Consider the following 17,328-nt stretch of genomic DNA (forward strand, 5'->3'; position numbering starts at 1 on the left):
GATCTGCCCGCCTCGGCCTCCCAAAGTGCTGGGATTACAAGCGTGAGCCACCACGCCTGGCCTGATTTACTTTTTAATACCATAGCCTGTCAACCATATTATTTTGAATTTTTTCTCTACCCTTGAAAGGAACTTGGGCCATTTCCAGGTATTAAAAATAGTCTAAATTAGACAATTGTCTAATAAACAACTGGGGACATCTTGTCTTTCCGGAGGTCCTTTTCAGGATGACTCAATTTCTGTTCCTTTCCACATGCAACCTTCAGGAAATATAAACCTTTGTCCAACTATCAGTGAGATGCAGCAAGACCTCACTGCACCCCTTTCTCTTTGTTCTACTGTTAGAGGCAACTCCAGATAGCCTCCCTCCCATTTTTGACTTTAGCAGGTCCAGTTGGATACCAATCACACTGCCCCTCAGAATTTTAGGGAGATATATAGCAATATCTTTGTGTATTTCTCTAAAAGTCAACTCACTTCACTTCTGGGGTAGAGGGGACAATCCCCTTACTTTCTGAGGGGGAGATAAGCAGCAAAGAACACACTAGTAACTCTCTTTAAGAAATTCTCATGATCAGCCTTCCTCAATAAATCTCCTTATCTTCTTTCATATATGCTTCAAGTAGGTGATGACAGGGGATGTAAAGTCAGCTTCCCTTTCTCTTGCATGGTCTCAACAGGTGATTTGGAATCTGTTGGTCTTGGACTTAGCTAAAACTGAGTCCATAAGAAAACTTGCATTAACAACTTGTTTCACTTTTGTAATTTTATCTTTATTTCCAAAAGCTCTTTGTTCCCCCTGCCCCCCCACTTTTTTTTTGGCTTCCCCCAACTACCCCCAAACTGAAGGTCCCCAACTGGTCCTGCTTCCGTGAGCGGCCATGACCAGGAAAAGAGGGAGAAGAACCAGTGGCATGGGGAGGGCTCATCTCCACAACATTCCATTTATACACACAACTCAACAGATAAGCACGAGTAAGCACTGCAGTAAGAAGTTGGCAGCAGAGGAAGGATAAAGAATAGGTGAGGAGTTGGGGTGTTATTAAAAAAATACCCCCCCCCAAACTGAAGTGCCTGAGGGGGTATTTAGTCTGCTTCTATCAGAGCATTTGAGCCAGACCGACTCCATCTAAAACAGGGGCTGGGTAAAATAAGGCTGAGAGCTACTGGGCTGCATTCCCAGGAGGTTAGGCATTCTAAGTCACAGGATGAGATAGGAGCTCAGCACAAGGTACAGAACACAAAGACCTTGCTGATAAAACAGGTTGTGGTAAAGAAGCCAGCCAAAACCCACCAAAACCAAGATGGCCATGAAAATGACCTCTGGTTGTCGTCACTGCTCATTATACGCTAATTATAATGCATTAGCATGCTAAGAGACACTCCCACCAGCACCCTAATAATTTACAAATGCCATGGCAACATCAGGAAATTACCCTATTTGGTTTAAAAGGGGAAGGGATCCTCAGTTCTGGGATTGCCTGCCTCTTTCCCAGAAAACTCATGAATAAGCCACCCCTTGTTTAGCATATAATCAAGAAATAACTAAGTATCCTTAGTTGAGCAGCCTATGGCACTGCTCTGCCTATGGAGTAGCCATTCTTTTGTTTCTTTACTTCTCTAATAAACTTGCTTTCACTTTATTCTGTGGACTTGCCCTAAATTCTTTCTTGCATGAGATCTAAGAACCCTCTCTTGAGGTCTCGATCAGGACTCCTTTCTGTTAACACTTCAACCCAAGAGGAATCAGAAGATCAAAGGTAATTTGGGAAGGCCAGAACTGTCAGGGATGGAGGGGAGAGGAAAAGGCAGGGCTTGGTGGGGAGCTGTGTGGCAACGGGGTGGGTGAAAGTATTGCTCTCCCACTGCTAAGATTCTCCAGTCCCTTCCTGTCTATTAGGAATAGGGCAGCCTGCAACCCCTGCGGGCAGGTCTGGGGCTTCCAGATGTTCCAGGAAGTGGGCTTACAAAGGCTTTCCCTCCAGGGAGTTGATGGCACTGCCTCCCAGTTTCTCTGCAAAGGTGCGGTCATTCTTGACTTCCGCTTAGCAGTTTGCTTGTAATTCATGCTTGATCCCCGTCAGCTTCTTCCTGATAGTGTCCTTGGAGTTGGCATAGATCATTTTGCTCCTCAGGGTTGCAGACTCAGGCCCAGAAGCAACACCAGGTCCTCCTCCTTGCTCTCCTTGGTCTCACAGTTTGTGTCATAGAGGGCATTACAGAAGTCTTTGGCAGCATCTTGACAGAGGTGGTGGATAGGCCATTGACAGTCTGGCTGACATCACCCACCAACATCTGGTTGCCCTCCTTGAGGATGAGTTCTTGTCCTTACTCAGGCAGAAGAGTACCACCTTCTTGAGCTTCTTCAACTCCTCTGGTTTTAACAACTTGTGTACCTTCATGTCATTGGATACCTTGATGATGCCATCAGTGACAGCCACACAGGAATCTACATTTCCAGAAGTCAAAAAGAGATGGCAAAGAGAGCCAGAGAGGAGGAGATCTGACTCAACCTGCTCTTTAATAGTACACAGTATTGTCTATGTTGTCCAAGACTAGAAATCAATGATTTTCATGATCTTCTTTCATTTCCTTTATTATCTCTGCTTCCTTGAGTGTCATCTTTTGTTTGTTTACTTTTGCTTTCTAGTTTAGCAGAGGCTTTCTTCATGTGCTTGGTGATCCTTGATTGCCTATTGTCATTTAATATTGAGGTACTAGAATGTGAATGGTGTATAAGAAAGGAGATAAACTTGTAGTTAAGCTGACCACACTTAACTGGAAGTCTTCTTGGGTTTTGAAGTCATAAATTTAGTTTAATTTCTAAATCTTATCCCTATATTCATCCATTTTAGGGCTGTGGTTTATGTTTTTTCTCCAGCTCTTAATCTTCGTGTGGGCATAGAAGTCTACTAGAAAAATGTGTGGCCCTTCATTATCTAGGACAGTGTGGGTTTTCTAAAGAGTTCCTAAACTAGAGCTAAGTTACGGAAAATGTTTCATATCAAAATGGATGAAATATACAAGCCAAAGTTATGGCATCTACTTTCCTATTCCATGCATACTTTCATAGTTTTCATTTTGGAAGATTCTGAATATGCTACAAGAAAATCCTTGGGAATTTAAATTGAGTAGACTACTATTATAGTGTACAGTCACTCAGATTACTATATTTTATTGTGTGTGAATGTTAGGGCACAAATGGAAAAATTCATCTGTTGCTAAAAGTGGCACATATTCAGAGAACTCTGTTGTGGTAGGCTGTTCTTTAATAACGACCACAGCGATCGCTCTTATCCCACATGTTGTTTTGTAATGTGGCTGTGCCATTCCTCCTACCTTGGATGTATTTCCCCTCATTCTGGGCTGGCCCTGTGGTTTGCTTTGACCAATAGAACGTGGTGACAGTGATGCTATGTGTTGGCTGGGCCCAGAGCTTCAGAGATCACATGGCTTCTGTTTTTGCCTTGATCCTCCATGTTTTTGCCTTGAGCCCCGGGTATTCTGTTGGAGAGAGGCCAACGGAGGAGCACTGAGGCATACCTGCCAACAGATAGGACCAGGGCCCCAAACATGTAGGTGAGGCCCTTTTGGATCCTCTGACCCCAGTAATCTGCAGACAACCCCACATGAAGCCCAGACAAATTGGACCTGCTGAGTCCTGCCTAAATTTTTGACCCACAGAATCATAAGCAATAGAATGGTTCTTGTTTTAAGCAAATAAGTTTGGGGTTGGTTTATTATACAGCAATAGATCACTGACCAACTCTCTTTAGAACTATTTAGAGCAGGGATTTCCAAATCACGTTGCATTTTGTTTATCTGCACTTATGTGCTCTTGTCCGAGGATCGGGGCCATGGCTTCTGATTCTTAAAGTAGTCTCTATCTTCAAAAAGACTAAGAACCATTGAATTATGGGCCATTACAAGTCAAACACAGTATCAACAGATTTTACTGTTTATACAACACACGCTTATGCCATTATAAAAATATGATTATAAAATTATATTAATTAAAAGATTGTCCCAAAGTCATAGTAAAAAATTTGGTTTGTATCCTTCCAGAGCACATAAGTATTAGGGATCTATTCGGAGAAATTAAAATGGTATATATGTATTTACGTATGTGTGCCAATGTGTATACTGATATATAAATGAATGTACTTGGCCAGTAAGAAAATCAGAACTTACTTTTGTTTTGTGGTCAAATCAATATTTTACTTTCTAGCTCTTGCATTTCATGTCACTCCTAAAAAGGTCCTCTCTCCCTAAGTATAAAATAGACCCATATTTCTTTTAGGACTTTGCAGTCTCAACTTTCTTTTTCTTCATCACAGTCATTTATCCCTCTATGGCTTATCTGAGGTTTATTTTGGTGGAAGGAATGAGGTAGGAGCTTGCTTCCCCCCGCCCAACATTTATTAAATAGTATATGTTTTCATCACTCATTTCAATGCCCACCTCATACACTGAATTTCCATAAGTATTTGGGAATACCTCCAGACCCAATGCTGCACTATTCATCTTGCTACTCCAGTAACTCACTGTTTTGATGGCTATTGCTTATAATGCATTTTATTTCATGGGAAGATGGTCTTTCCTTTTGTCTTTTTTTTTTTCTACAAACATTTTTCCTTCAACTATTATCTTTTAATTTTTTCAGATAAACTTAAGAATCATCACATCAATTAGCATCCATCCTTCTACTGCCTGCCTCCACAAATTCCCCAAATAATCTTTTTTCTTTTAATTTTAGAGAACATCACATTGAATTCATAGCTTCTTCTGGGGAGAAGTTACAACTTCACAACACTGAGCTTTCTACCAAAGAGCAAGGTCTCTTTGCATTGATTCAAGTCTTAAATGGCTGACAGCACAATTTTTTTTAAATTTATTTTTTGAGATGGAGTCTCGCTCTGTTGCTCAGGCTGGGATGCAGTGGCATGATCTCGGCTCACTGCAACCTTTGCCTCCCAGATTCAAGTGACTCTCCTGCCTCAGCCTCCCGAGTAGCTGGGATTACAGGTGCCTGCCACCGTGCCTGGCTAATTTTTGCATTTTTAGTAGAGACGGGGTTTCGCCATGTTGGCTGGGCTGGTCTTGAACACCTAACCTCAGGTGATTGGTCTGCCTCGGCCTCCCAGAGTGCCGGGATTACAGGTGTGAGCCACTGTGCCCGACCTGACAGCACAATTTAAAAATGGTATTTTTATCTCTGTTAAATTTTCCTCTAGATATTTCAAGTTTTTTGGTCAACAAAAAAGACAATGTATTATACCAATATTCAGTTACCTCTGGCTTGGCGGAAGCAGTACCTTACCACTCCATCCAGGTAAATGATCATGGTTTTTCCCTGTACATTTCAAAGTCATTTTGGTCAAGTTCCCGAAGTCTGAATGCATCACACATAACTTGTAATGGGTCACTGTCCTGTTTAACTCAGGAATAATTGTACTCGAAAACCCTGATGGTTTTCTAAGCTTATCTTAAACTTATTGTGTCTTGTACTGAAAAAGGTCTGCTTGTTAAACACAGATTTCCACACCGGGGTTATACTACTTGGAAAAACAGTGCTCCCAAAGGGAAACCCAAAGTTCCTCTGATGGACTTATAGGCCTATAATTTGAAGAAGGATATAAAGAATGAGCATGCTTAAATATCAATGTTGGGTGGATACTTCAAAATTTCCCAGGTTCTATCCTCTGTTCCATAAATCAAAGTGTTTTAAAAGGATTAAGTAATGAACGTTGAGGCTTTGCCTGGGGTTGGACTATACGCTACAAGACGGAAGGAAGCAGGAGTCATGAGTTCACCGGGAAAGAAGCCAAATCATACCTCTGGTCAAAAACAACAACAAAAAGTAAACCCCAGGTTTCACAAAAAGCTCCTTTAGCCCTTTTTTGAGAGATACGTTAACATCAGTAATTCTACCTATGAATTCACATATATAGAAGTTTGGATTCTAAATATCACTTTGGTACTAGAAGTGAGATGTAGCATTTAGAAGCAATAAAGTGAATATTTCACATGAGGAACAAAGTAAAATGCAAGGAAATGGCAGAAGGGAAAAATGTTGGAAATCCTGGGTCAGGGACTGGTGAATTAGCAATGGAGTCAGGGCAGACAGGCCTCTCATTGGCCAAACTTTTGGTTTTATGTCCTGGCCCTGGAAAGCTCCTTTTCTGCAGTCAAATACCATGGATCAGTTCCAAAGATGATCAGCCAGAGTTTCAAACTGAAGCTGGTGTGAGAATACTACTACAGAGAAAATAATATCTTATGGGGTGGTGATAAGACCTTACGAGCCATTTTAATTTACTATAATATTTTGAGGAAAGATAATGAAGGTGTAAGGAAAAAAAGAAAATGCCTTAATATTCTTTCTGAAAACATTCTGGCAATGTTCAATGACTGCATAGAATTTGCTGTGGAGAGGAATCCTAAAGATGAGGAAGTGGGTACATCCATCAATGAAAAAAAAAAAAAAAAAAGATGATCCTTATTATTTTTATTTTTAGTTGATTACAGAGAAAATGTCCCCACTGTTCCAGAAAGACTGATTTACGGCAAGCTTTTGACCACCCAATTAAGCTGTGACATTGAGATAGTGCTAGTTACTTTTTCTCATGAATAGTTCTAGGCTAGATCACCTTTTCAAAAGAATAAAAATAAGTGACCTGAGAGTATATCCTGAATCAATAAATGTCTGTCTACAACTCGCACAGTACAGAATCCACTGTGAACATCTCTCCTTTCTGGATGGCAAAACTCCTTAACTCTACAAATACAGGGTTCGTTTTATCATCAGATCACTTTCTCATCAAGACCTGTGTCTTTTCAGGCAGTGGTGAAGTCTGCTATTCATGAGAAAAAAAATCAAAACTGACATGCATGCATGCAATCGTGTTGAACGGAACTCTTAGCCCTGTGAGGAAAAGACTCTCATTTGTGGGTTTTTATGGTACCTGACAGCTCTCTAATTTTGGTTGGTCAGATGAGATTGTCTGGGCTAAGGGATGGAGAATAGGCATAAACTAAGCATGTGTTGAGAAGGAGAATTGATGACAGTCTTACCCATAATGCAGCTGTCAGATTCAAAATACTCAAGCTCCCTCACCCTGTCTCAACATGGCCATTCCACAGAAGGGAAACTAGTTATCTTTCCAGGGAATGAAATGGATGCTATTAAGATACTCCCACAAGGATTTAGTTATTATGTGGGCATTGTCTATGCCATTAAACTGTATCCCAGGAGGTGCTGAGGGTTTGATGGCAGGATCTCAGGATCACCAGGATAAGAGGGTGAGAAAACATGCATGTCACTTCCCTTATTCCTCATGTGCCCCCACTATTCGGAGGATAAAACTTCACCATTAATCTAAACACATCACTTGCCATGTAAGAATTTTCTTTCATCTCCCCAGGTCTGAGAACACAAATAAATTGGTCCAATGTATTATTGAAAATCATCTTTAGTATTATAGTTAATAAGAATTAACAGCTAAATGAGGTCTTCTTAAATCTAATTATTCACTGATCAAACATAAACATGGAGTCCCGGGGAAAGACAGAGCATGAGTTACTATCTATGCTGGGCACTACAAGAGTTAAAATAAAAGGTTGGTGAATTGACACACAGAGAAAAGGACATTAAGGATATTGTCTGATGACAATGCTGAAAAAATCAAAACCTTTCTGAAATTCCCTTCTGTCTTGCAGGTCATGAGAGAGTTTCAGGGTGATAATTTTTAAATGTGGAGGCCACTTACAATTCTGCTAAGCACTATTATAGTGGCTATGTGGTTGGGTGAAAATCATTCTTTCAAGAAGACCAAAGAATTCTACATTTTCTCCTAAAGATTTCCTTCTTTAATAAGAACTTGAGCAGATCCCTGTCATTGTTCTAGATAATGGATTACCTACACATACATTTCCAAGTGTAATGACACTCTTGCTTATTAAAGACCTTTCAGCTGAAGGGGCAGAATATTATGAACTGGCCGAGCCATTCATTTTCTTGAATATGTTATTCAGTATTTTATGCTAAACCAGCAATACACCATCCATTTTAGTACAATGATCCTTATGTTCAATAAAATTGAAGTGTCGCATCATAAATCATTATAGTCATTTATTTTACATTAGACACATTAGCCACTATATTCCATAATCTATTACAATAAGGTGGATTTAAATGTACCCCAAGGAACTGCAATAATAACTCGAGAACCAAATATAGCAATTTATGGATAAAATATGCTTAACCTAAAACTGCACTAGCTATCGTGATGGCTGTGAACTCTGAATGGAATTTAGTGCTGATGGTGACTGAACTCAGCTATACATAAAGAGGGAGGAAAGAGAAAAAGATGGCAGACCTTCCTCCAATTTTCTGTTCATTAATTTAAAAAATGTACTAGATTATTACACTATCAGTGAGACAGACAAATTTTGCTGGAGGAACTCATGCTCAATTGAAACTTCTTCTAAGTAACACATGTTCAAAATCTCTAATTAACTATTCGATAGGATGCCTGTTGTTTCCAACAACAGCAGTGTCTGGGAAAGCTTCATCAATTCAGACTAATTCCACTAACTCCGCATTTGTGAAAATTCAGACAGACTGGGTGGTGTGAAGAAAAAGGTTTGCACATGTGATTTATAGTGTAAAAGAGGTACCCCGATAATATTTTTATACCACAGAAGCATTTCCAAACATCCTTCAGTTTGTAGGAGGCATTCTTTTACTAATAGTTGAGATGATAATTATAAATTCTTACCAATTAATGAAAATTATTTTCTTGAATGATCTCTTTTAGATAATATTGGCCTACTCCCATTTCCTATATGTATCTAAAAGCAATAAAACTGTGTCCCATAATTCATATTCTTCACTCATTTGGTATCCCTCCACTTAGTCATGGATGGTGAGATCTTTGTAATTTTAGGTAAATGGTTACTATCCATGTTATTGACTCTCCTAGACATCTCACTCGGTGATCTCAAGTCTTTGAGATTTGATCATGAAATGAGACTAGCTTTATTATATTGCCGGATATGAAGTCCTTGCTATTCAAGATTAAAATTTGTATTTTTTGCTGTGTTCAATCTGAAATAGCATGACCCAGAACTGGCATAGTCAATTCTTCCTCAGGAAATTAGGGACCAGATTACATTTCCCATGTGTAAGTCCTCATTCACCTACCTTTGCTTCCTTCCTCCCTTCCTTCCTCCCTACCTCCCTTTCATCCAACCACCTAATCATCAGCCAATGATCCATTTAGTGACTATCCTACTTATTTAATGCCTTCTCTGCGCCAGACACAAGGCGGACACCAAGAACACAAAGAATAAGACAAGGCACCTAACATTTGTAATAAGATATTTTCTATGATTACATTATTCCTTTTATCGATGCAAAAATGTTATATTCTTTTACACCATTTTTAATAATCAAATACTTACAGTTAGTTATAAGATTTCCCTCAGTCAACATTTATAGAATTGTAAATTTATACATAAACCAAATTCTGAGGGGAAAAAGAGGACCATGGTTGGCTAAATGACCTGGGGTGAATAATTTATTCTGTCTAACCCTCACTTCTTCATCTGTACAATGAGAGCGTTAACTGGATAGTTTCTTAGAGTTCCTTCTCGAATTTTAGGACTTGAATCATTTTCTCTGTCCTTTATAGCCATCGGTTCCGTTTATTAAAATGTCTCCAATGCAAAAAAGGACAAAAAAGTTAAAGAAGTAGAAAATCTTGTCACTGTCATATTTGCCAGTCTCTTGCAATCCAGTCTATACTGCTTCATCTTTTCCTTTTACTGTCAACTGCTAATACCAAATGTGCTGTTCTCTCATCAGTTTGCAGTCTAATTTATACCCATAAAATACTGTTACCATCTGATGACAATGAGAACACCAAATCTGTTGTCCCCACTCTTCTGAATCCTCTTTCAGCATCAGTATCATCCTGGGTTTTCTCTTCTACAGATATATCTGAATTATACATTATTTCCCCCAGGCATGCTTTTCCAAATTAAATAAAATTTCATTTTCTGTTTCTTGCCTTAATCCTACTAGATGACTTGGCTTAAAATATTTACAGACTCCATTTTGTACCATTTTTAATAATTTGGCCCTATTGCATGTATTTATTTTCTCTTGTGTTTTAGAGGGTTGTGGTTTGTGCTCACCCATAATTAAGGCTTTCCTCTAATACTATATGTCACCTTTGGCATGTTCTGTTAATTATGGAGAAAAATTACGCTCCCTATCTCTAGATAGATGGAATAAAAATTACATAAATATATAATAAAGATACATGGATACAATGGTCCTCAGATCAACCTGTGGGCTCAACAAGGTGCCTCATAAAAAAAGTTTATATAGACAATAGACATCTACCTGTACAAAATCTTTAGGCCAAATTTAGAAATATGAAAATATTTCTGAGCATATTCTTTGATCAAAAAACAAATATAAACCAGAGTCCAGTCTAATGGATCTAGGTGACTGATAGAATGAATTTAACGTGGCAAGTAGTTACAAATATTTTAGACGATCTGAAAACTAAATGGTATGGTGACAGAGATTAATGTAGGTCAGGTGTGGTGGTTCGTGCCTGTAATCCCAGCACTTTGGGAGGCTGAGGTGGGCAGAACACTTGAGGTCAGGAGTTTGAGATCAGTCTGGGTAACATAGTGAAACCTCCTCTCTACTAACAATAAAAAAAATTAGCTGAGTGTGGTGGTGCATGCCTGTAATTCCAGCTACTCTGGAGTCTGAGGCATGAGAATCGCTTGAATCCGGGAAGCAGAGGTTGCAGTGCACTGAGATTGCAGCACTGTACTCCAGCCTGGGCGACAGAGCAAGACTGTCTCAAAAAAAGATTAACAGAGGCAGGAGGCACTATGCATCCTAGGCTGGAGAAGTAAATGGGCTTATCCAAAGAGCCAGGAGCTCTTCCATCTCTTGCCAGTGCTTCCTTTTGGCCAAATCAGGTGAAAGGATAAGTGGATAGAGAGGGAAGTTAGGGAGTGTCAAACTTCCGAGCCACTCACTGTGCAGACCCCTTCCAAGACCTGGGAGGGGTGCTAGCAAACTGTGTACATGGTCGTATGTATACAATTTGAAAAAGTATAGTATTTGAATTTAAATAATTATGAGTGCTTTCTTTTTGTACTTTGATATCCCCTGCATTTTACTTCTCAAGTAAGCCCCTATCTAGGGACTGGTTAGGGGGAGTTGAGCTGGGGACTCATTTAGTTTCTGTCTAGTGGGATATGTGTATATCGTTCACAGTTTTTTTTCTTTTCTGTGTAGATTTAAACCATTGGTTGTAGTTGACATAAGAATTGAGGGTTGCTAGTAGCACTCACTATGTGAAGACTGGGGATGCCAGAGAGCCTACAGACAGAGAACTGCTCTGTACTCTTAAGAATTTCTCCACATCCAGCATGAATTTTAAATGCCCACCAAGTGGATAAAGAAAATGTGGTACCTACACACCATGGAATACTACACAGACATTAAAAAGAATAAAATAATGCCCTTTGCAGCAACATGGATGCAGCTGGAAGCCATTATTTGGTTTTCTGTTCCTGTGTTAATTTGCTTAGGACAATGGCCTCCAGCTGCATCCATGTTCTCATAAGTGGGAGCTGAACACTGAGTACTCATTGACATAAAGAAGGAAGCAACAGACACTGTGGACTACAAGACAGAGGAGGAGGCAGGCAGACAAGGACTGAAAAATTATTGGGTACTATGCTCACTACCTGGGTGATAGGATCAATTATATCCCAAACCTCAGCATCACACAATATACCCATGTAACAAACCTGCACATGTACCCACCTGAGTTTAAAATAAAAGTTGAAAGTATTTAAAAAAACTAAAAAATGAAAATATATATGAAAAAATACTCCACCATACATTTAGATAGGAGGAAAGAAAGGTTGTTGTTGATGTCTTGGTGTTAGAATGGACTGTAGTAATCCACACACATCCACTGTGCCATTTTACCTGGCATTCACCTCAGATGTCTTAACCCCAAGAAACTGATGACAGACTCATTGGCTGCAACACAAGAAACTTAAACTATCTTAAAATCTTAGATTTTCCCACAATTGACATTGATCCTAACAATTTATGTAACATTAATAATGTTATGAATGGGAACATTTCTAAATTGTCAATAATAAAAAAGTAAATTCCAATTAGCATACTGAGGAAAGACAATTATATTTCTGCTTTTCCTATAGAAAATTGTTATAAAAAGAAACAAAGATGATGAAGCTAAAAATTCTAGGAAAAAATTATGAGATATATCTCAACAGTTAACTAATAAAATATGACCTTTTTTTTCCAGCTTTTTCTATTTGTTCTTGATTTTTAAAATTCTGAGTAACATTTTAAGATTTGTAATTTTTTGTGATTTTTTTTAAATTAATTAATTTTTTTTTTTTTGAGACAGAGTCTGGCTCTGCCACCCAGGCTGGAGTGCAGTGGTGGGATCACAGCTCACTGCAACCTCCAACTCCTGGGCTCCAGGGATCCTCCTGCCTCAGCCTCCGAAGTATCTGAGACTACAGATGCATACCATCACACCTAGCTAATTTTTTTTCTTTTTTGTAGAGATGAGGTCTCATTATGTTGCCCAGGCTGGTCTTGAACTCCTGGGCTCAAGTGATCTTTCTGCCTGGACCTCCCAAAGTGCTAGAATTACAGGCGTGAACGACCACGCCTGGACTGTTATTTTTTTCTCATAGAAAATAAATACTCCCTTTTGTACACAATTTTGTATGTATAATTTTGTATTATGACTAAATATGGTCCCCAAATTGCATAAACTTTAGATCCTACCAACCTGCTGACACAGGAGCTTAGGAAATGAATTTTGCAGTTACCTAAAGCAACACAGAGTAGAATAGGAGAAAGGTGGAGAAGAGATCTGGGAGCCAATTAGCAAAAGACAAGCACTACAGTACATTAAAGAGCTTGCAAAATCTCTGGAAGGGCCAGGGAACCAGGCGAAGAAGTTTCACAACCAGAGATACTCCCTAACATCATACCAGGGAGTTGGGGAAGACTAGTTACTTCCTACATTAGACATAAGCATTATAGTTCAAGCCACCAAGGTACTGATAATGAATTTTGAATGGTATCAACCACTGATGCATCTGCCAGGGCTGTCCCTAGAAACTTGATGTAGATCTTGCAAAATGAACCACAGATGCATGTTTGTTTGGGTCACTAACTCTTAATTCTAAGTCTGGTTTATCTACATTTTTTTTTTTTTTTTTTTTTTGAGACGGAGTCTCGCTCTGTCGCCCAGGCTGGAGTGCGGTGGCGCGATCTCGGCTCACTGCAAGCTCCGCCTCCTGGGTTCACGCCATTCTCCTGCCTCAGCCTCTCCGAGTAGCTGGGACTACAGGCGCCCGCCACCACGCCCGGCTAATTTTTTTTTTGTATTTTTAGTAGAGACGGGGTTTCACCGTGGTCTCGATCTCCTGACCTCGTGATCCACCCGCCTCGGCCTCCCAAAGTGCTGGGATTACAAGCGTGAGCCACTGCGCCCAGCCGGTTTATCTACATTTGATTGGAGTAGCCAGGGTCACTCACCCTAGAGAAAAAACAAGTGGGTCTTCTTATTCCCATAAAAGGGGAACTTCCAAGGAAAGGATTAACACTGGGAAAACAAAAACAAAAACAACAAACAGATATCCACTACATTCCACCACCATCATCCCTATTTTATAGAATGGAAATAGAAATGGAAGCCTTAACATGGAAAGTAATCTGCCCACATTCAAATAGCTAGAAATGGATAGAGCCAGGATGCTGCCTCCAGACTTGAAGACACAAATTCAAATGCCTCTAGAATACAGGGTGTGATACAGATGAGTGGAGAAAAGCAGTACAGTGTGATGAAAACTATCAACAGATCATTGGTCACCAGGACTGGCGGCAACAGGGAGTGGGGAGATTGAGGAGAACCAGAGAGCTTCATGTCTATGTACGAGGGACAGCTGCTCCCAAGTTCCTCCTGGCTGTGGCTGCATGGGAATGTTCCCCAGTGGGGCCATCTATGCAGATTGTAAAACAGAGGTTAGAAATCTAGATTTTTATTGTGAAATGTCCCAATTTTTAAATGTTGTTAAAAATTGAAAAAAACTTTGTAACTATTGTTTGGGCCATAATTGTACAAGCTCATCTGCTGCTAGATTATTATCTCAGGCTTCTATCTGCAATGTCTGCTCCAGCGTGAGCTCTCACTCACTAAATTACATTACTATACCTCTTCTTTTCAACTAATTGCATTTTACAAACCCAGTTTTAACTCCCAGCCTTTACTTTTCCTCTATACTTGACCAGAGGAGAATTAGAAGGTCTGAATTTTCAGTCCTGACATACTGCTTATTAGCTGTATAATCCTGACTGAGTCCTTTAACTTCTCAAAATCTTAGGTCTTTATCTGGAAAACGGAAAAAAAAAATCTACTCTGCCTATCTCCTGGGGTTGTTTTGAGAATCAAATGAAACAATGAATATGAATGTGTTTTGAAAGCTATCAAAATCTACAGAAAAGTCAGTATATTACTTTTAATGATAACCTTAATTTTCAGAAAAGTAATTAGCCAAAATTTCTCCTTTCCGTTTATAGAAAATAACACATTAATTTTTCTTCCGTCTCTGATTCCACCCCCATCATCCTTGGCATTTCAAAAATGATCTGCCTTGTAGTCAACAAGTTCATTAACCACTTCCCTAAACACCGCAGGAAACAACTCATCTCCCCCAAAGAACCCATATTTTGAACATAAGCATTTATTTTTTCACATACATTTTTTCCATTTTTTTCTAACCAAGTACAACATTAATGAGTTGTGTTTTACTTGAACTTTTGTATGGAGATTTCAGGGTAACTGACTTGAACAAGGAGGCAGGATTTCTTAGGAGGTCAACCAGGAGGCAGAGCTTGAGTGTGAGTATCCACATCCCCCACTGTCATTCCTTGTGTTTTCTGAGAGTTTGTGTCATGAGCCTGAACTGTCTATGTACCATATGTGCCCTGGGGAAAGCCATTCTTATTGAAAGGCAAAATAAAGCAATCACTTATATGAAGAATGGAACCCATTTGGCAATGATATTCCTTTCCATATTTCCCTTCTCTGAACATTTTGTTACAGAGCAAAGACAGGCATAAACCTCACTCTGCTTCCTTCGTGGAAGCCCTCAGCTGCCCCGCCGTGAATACTGACCTGGCACTATCTGCCACCAACGGGGAATGTTTGGAGGGAACATCTACATATTTGATGGTATAGCTATCGTTAATTAAATAAAAACTACAAACAGAGAATGTGACAAAACGAAAAGGTCCAGATTTGCAAAGTTCTTTTTTAACTATAGGAGGCCTCTTTGAGGAGGATATGATGATATCCTTTAGTACCGACCCAAACAGTATGGATGGCTAGTGCCATATCTTTTAAAATTCGTATCAGTGGACTCTTCTAAAAATTGTCCACACAGGGCAGTTCAGAATCTGGTCTTCACTCCCATTCTTTGTGCTTGCCAGCTGGGACTCCATTCTGTTTTCACAAATACGCCACGTGCATCCTCTCTTTCCCCTGCCTGAGGTGACTGTCCTGTCTGATATGCCTCTCCTTTATGCCTGCCACCAACTTAGAATCTAAAGTCCTTCAAGGCTTGGCACAAACCCAACACCCTCTATGAAGCCTTCCCTGATTGCACTAATCCCCCCACCAAACTTCTTTTCTTCTGACCTTGACCCACAATTTAGCATCAAATGTTGTATCCTGGTACCTAAGTGGCAGTCTCATCTGTTCCATTGGACTTGAAGGTTCAGGGCCATTATGCATACATCTCCTTTAATTTCCAGAGCGTGCAGTTCAAGGCAGCACTTGGCACAGAATATGAACTGAGTAACAAATTTATTTACATGCAAATTCTGGCTATATCTCGTGGCTTCCAGAACCTAAGTGCTTCAGAGTAAAAACACTGACACAGGCACTGCCTGAGGAAGTGCTGTACATGCTGCTTCCAAAAACATTCAAGGAGCTGTTGAACAACCACTGGCACAGACAGTATAGAGTGGAATCATGTGTGAACAGAGAGGGGTAAAGAAAATGGTAGCCCAGGCAAGGAGGGTTGTCAGCCCATAGTCACGTACCAGACGAGTGGTCAAAGTAGCACTTAAACCCTGGCATTCCAGCTCCCAGCCTGGACTCCTTCTAAAGTGTTTGCGGACAATCACATCTGAAGAATCACTCTGAACATACTGCATTTTGTCTGCTACACGGTATCTGGAGAGGTCCAGGTCTCATGTGGTTACCACATGAAATGTCCAAACCCCCTATTTCCACAAGGGTAGAGACTTTTGTTTTGTTCGTTGTGATAACTCCGAGTACTTTTCACATACTAGGTACCAAAAAATATTGACCTAATGTTGAATGAACGAGTGCCTAGAAAATCTGACTATCAGTCATACAGACTAGGCTGTGTCACAAAAGCAATGCTCAAACCTCAGCCACTTAAAAAATCAAGGACTATTTCTCACTCATGTTCCATACCCACTATGAGTTAGCAGGGAACTCTGCTCTATCTCACCTTACTATGAGACCCAGACTAGTAAAACAGCCACCATCATGAGTGCTGCTGGTCACCATGCCAAAGAGAAAGAGGACTGGAGGGTTTCAAATTTGCAAACAAATGGTTGGCCTGGAAGCTACATACATCATTTTCACTCCAAATTCACAGGCCAGACTTCATCACATGGCCTGCTCAACCATAAGGGGCCAGCAAGGACAATACTACCATGCTGCTAACAGGGGAAGGGGCAAGAAATACGTGTAGAGCAGCCTTTGGGACTTTCATGAAGAATATTTGCTTTCAGTGCCTTTAGTTTTCTTTAAAGCCATCAAGTAGGTTGAAGAAGAGTAAATAGCCTGGAAGAAGCCATCCTTCATGTGTAGCGGTAATGTAAAAGAGAAGTCGAGACATCTGTTTCATTACTTCTCAGGTAAGAAGCAATTATGAGGCTGGGCATGGTGGCTCACACCTGAAATCCCAGGACTTTGGGAGGATGAGGTGGGTGGATCACGAGGTCAGGAGTTCGAGGCCAGCCTGGCCAACATGTGAAACCCCATCTCTACTAAAATTACAAAAATTAGTCAGGTGTGGTGGTGCACACCTGTAATCCCAGCTACTCAGGAGGCTGAGGCAGGAGAATCACTTGAACTCGGGAGGGGGAGGTTGCAGTGAGCTGAGATCACACCACTGCACTCCAGCCTGGGCGACAGG

The 17,328-nt window shown here is 40.2% G+C and overlaps 1 protein-coding gene and 1 pseudogene across 3 annotated transcripts in view; both read right to left on the minus strand.

The window, feature by feature from the left end:
* RARB (retinoic acid receptor beta) overlaps nt 1–17,328 on the minus strand; it is a 776,321-nt gene that overhangs the window by 271,503 nt on the left and 487,490 nt on the right. The window lies entirely within an intron of this gene.
* LOC116473896 (cofilin-1-like) lies at nt 1,965–16,312 on the minus strand (annotated as a pseudogene).

Source organism: Hylobates moloch, unplaced genomic scaffold, assembly GCF_009828535.3.
Source record: "Hylobates moloch isolate HMO894 unplaced genomic scaffold, HMol_V3 SCAFFOLD_8, whole genome shotgun sequence".
Classification (NCBI taxonomy): domain Eukaryota; kingdom Metazoa; phylum Chordata; class Mammalia; order Primates; family Hylobatidae; genus Hylobates; species Hylobates moloch.